This window comes from Vicia villosa, linkage group LG3 (assembly GCF_029867415.1).
Source record: "Vicia villosa cultivar HV-30 ecotype Madison, WI linkage group LG3, Vvil1.0, whole genome shotgun sequence".
NCBI lineage: Eukaryota > Viridiplantae > Streptophyta > Magnoliopsida > Fabales > Fabaceae > Vicia > Vicia villosa.
In genome coordinates this window covers 84,638,560-84,641,833 of record NC_081182.1, presented here as the reverse complement: position 1 = coordinate 84,641,833, position 3,274 = coordinate 84,638,560, and positions in this window count along the sequence as shown.

Here is a 3,274-nt window from a genome sequence, read left to right as displayed (position 1 = left end):
TTTTAGGTGCACGCTGTTGTAGCTCCTAAATCTATTCTGTCTTTTGTTCATGGGAAGTTTGTGGTCGTTACTGAAAACATCCTGAGAATGATGTTTGATCTAAGAAACCCTGAGGGTGCTCATGAAATTGATCTAAGGGCTGATTGGGATGAGGTGTTGGCTACTCTCTATAAAGACGTGAAGAAAACCGATCGTGTCAAGGGCATGAAGGATCTCTACAAAATCTGGACCAAGATTCTTCTGGGGTGTTTCTATCACAGGAAAGCAACTCATTCTGCAGATTTTGTCAACAATGAGCAGAAAACATTCTGTATTGCATTGCCACTCAGAAGAAGGTTGATGTTATCTACATAATCTTCAACCACATGTGGAATGCTGTGAGGGATTCCAGAAATGCCTTCAGAACAAAGAAGTGTACTATTATTCCTTTTGGAAGAATTATTACAAATCTTCTGGTTCATTCCAAGATTGTTGAAGACTTGGAAGCTCAAGGGACCATCAAAGATCTTGTTGTTGATACTGGAAGTTGCTTGAATTCTCTCACCTTGAGAAAGATGAGTATTATTGATGTTATCATACAAACCCCTCAACCTCTTCCTGGAGCAAGAAGCAGAAGAGATCCTGTTCTTGCTGACTTTGAGTCCTTCTTCAGAAGTGAGCTGCCAGGAGTCAGAACTAAATATATGAACTCACTCAAGGAAGAAAAAGACAAAGTTGCTCCTTCTAAAGGTGGTCGCAAGAAAGTTTCCACTTCCAGGCCTGCTGCTTCAGAAGATGTTTCAGAAGCGGCACCTGATGCTGTTGTCAAGAAGGAAAGAAGGACAAAGCAAAAATTTGATCATCCTTCTGTTAACCAGGAGAAGGTAGTCCAAAGTGTAGCTGCTGCTACTGTTGTTGTTGATAAAGTTGCTCAAGAAGAAGTTGTTGCTGAAGAAGTTCAGGAAGTTGTAGTTGAAAATAAAGATAGTGAAAAAGAGACTGCTGAGAAGAAGAAGAAGAAGAAGAAGAAGAGAAAAATGAAAAATAAGAATGTGGAAAATGAAAAGGCTGCTGAAAAGAAGAAGACAAGAAAAAGAAAATTGATCATTGAAGATTCGGATGAAGAAGAAGAAGCTCAAAAAGCTTTGAATCGGCCAGAAGGAATGATTCAAGGACCAACAGCTCAAGTAGTTGAAGGTCAGAAGGCTGTTGATAATGAGAAGGAGAAACTGGAATCTTCCAGAAGAAGAGAAATTTCTCTTGGAAAGGCAAAGATTGTGGAAGAGCAGAAGAATAAGAAGCAGAGGAAGCTTGAGGCTGTGTTTGAGGCTATTCAGAAGGTGTCCAAAGGTATACATCTCTCTGAACCTGATTCTGCTCCTGCTTTACGTTCAGAAGTTGCACCAATAAATGTTGCTCAAACCCCTGAACCAGTAAATCAACCAGAAAAAGCCCCATCAGAATCACCCATAAATATCCATGTTCCCACACCCCTTCTTCTCCTATAACCAATACTCTTACCCCTTCTCATTCACCCATCACAAATGTTCTCATTCCTCCCTCTCCATCCACAACCAACATTGTTTCTGACCAGGTCCTTGAAAACCCTGTTCTTGATATTCAACCCATTCAAACTCTCTTTCCACCTCACACAAATATATCCACTTCTCAACCCCCACCTCATGCAAACTATGAACCCCTTCCTTCCACCTCTCAAAATAATCCTTCTGTATCATATCTTCCAGATTCTGCATCACATGAGCAATTGCTCCGTGACTGCAATTACACTCCCAGGCCTCGTCCTGAAGCTGAACTGGTAGTGTTAGATTCTGAGAATGAAGCAGAATCATCTTTTCGTTTGGATAGAGAACCTCAACCCTACCTTGTTCTAAAACCAGACTCTCCCATAACCAAAATCAAATCCCGCCGAGCATATCCTATTGGTGTAATCTATGAAATGGTAAAGAGGAATATCAGAAGAATCTTTGATACTCTCAGAATAGTTGAACATGCTGGATTAAATGATGTTGCTATGCGAAAATTAGGGAGAATCTTCCGAAAAAAAGCAGATGCTTATTTTGAAGAACTTCAGGAAATTTGTGTAGAACTTGCTCCACGATCCTGTGGAATTCTGAGGAATTATGAAGACTTCTGGTTCAGTCGTCTTGGAGGGAGATATTGCTTTGAAGAGAAGAAATTCATTGATGAACTTGTAGAAGCGCGAATTTCTGCGGAAATGGAAGCCAACCTTTGCAGGGATATTGTGGTCTGGAGACCTAAGTATCCAGTTCTGACTGGAGACTTCAAGTCATTGTTTAACTTTCTGAGGGAAAATCCTTCTGAGGAGGACCCCAATTTGGTTATTCCAGAAGTTGTTGATCCTCCAGAAGTTGAAGGTCCTTCTGCTCCAAGGAATCTTGCTGCCATTCTTCAAGCTCTTGAGAATGGAGATTCTGATCTTCCTGCTCCTGAGTATGAAGAAGATGCTGATATGGGAGAAGCTGATGCTGAAGATCATCCTGCTGAGACTATTCCTGTTGAGGAAAATCATGATGATGATCTGACAATGGAAGCTGCTGTTGAGATTGTTGTCCCTCTGAACAGAAGTTGTGAAGCTTCTTCTGGTGAACCCTCTCTTCTGGTGAAGACTCTAGAGGTTATTCAGAAGAACCAAGCTGAGCTAGCTTCTCGTATGGACAAGCAAGAAGACACCAATGCTGAGTTCCGCTCTTTTATGGAGAGCCAAACTGAGAGCAATGCTGGGATTCATGACATGTTGGCCAAGATTATGTCAAAGCTAGGGTCGTTTTAGTCTTTGTGTCTTAGTTGTTTCTTTGTTTCTTGCATCTATCTTCTATGCATCTTCCTTGTACCTTCTGATAATTCTCTTTTGCTATCAATGAAAATTATCTTCTTTTCTCTCATATTGTTTTGTCTTTCATCTGAATCTTTTGTGTTTTTGATGTTATGACAAAAAGGGGGAGAAAATATGATAAATGATCTGATTTATATTATCAGTTGCTGGGAGAAAGTCTCCACATTTCTAACAAGAATTTGCAAGTTATGTGTCTTTAAGTGTTTTGCAGGATTGAAGACAATCTTAAAAGCTCAACATGAGAAGCAAAGACATGGGAAACGCAATTCTGTATGGAAACAAGCTCATGGAAATTGAAGCAAGCTGAGTGCTGTGAAGCTTCAAGATCATAAGCAAGAAGGAAGAATGTTATGATATTCTGATGATAGAATATGCTCTAACTCATTCTTATCCCTTAAATGTTCTGATGCATGTTTTTGT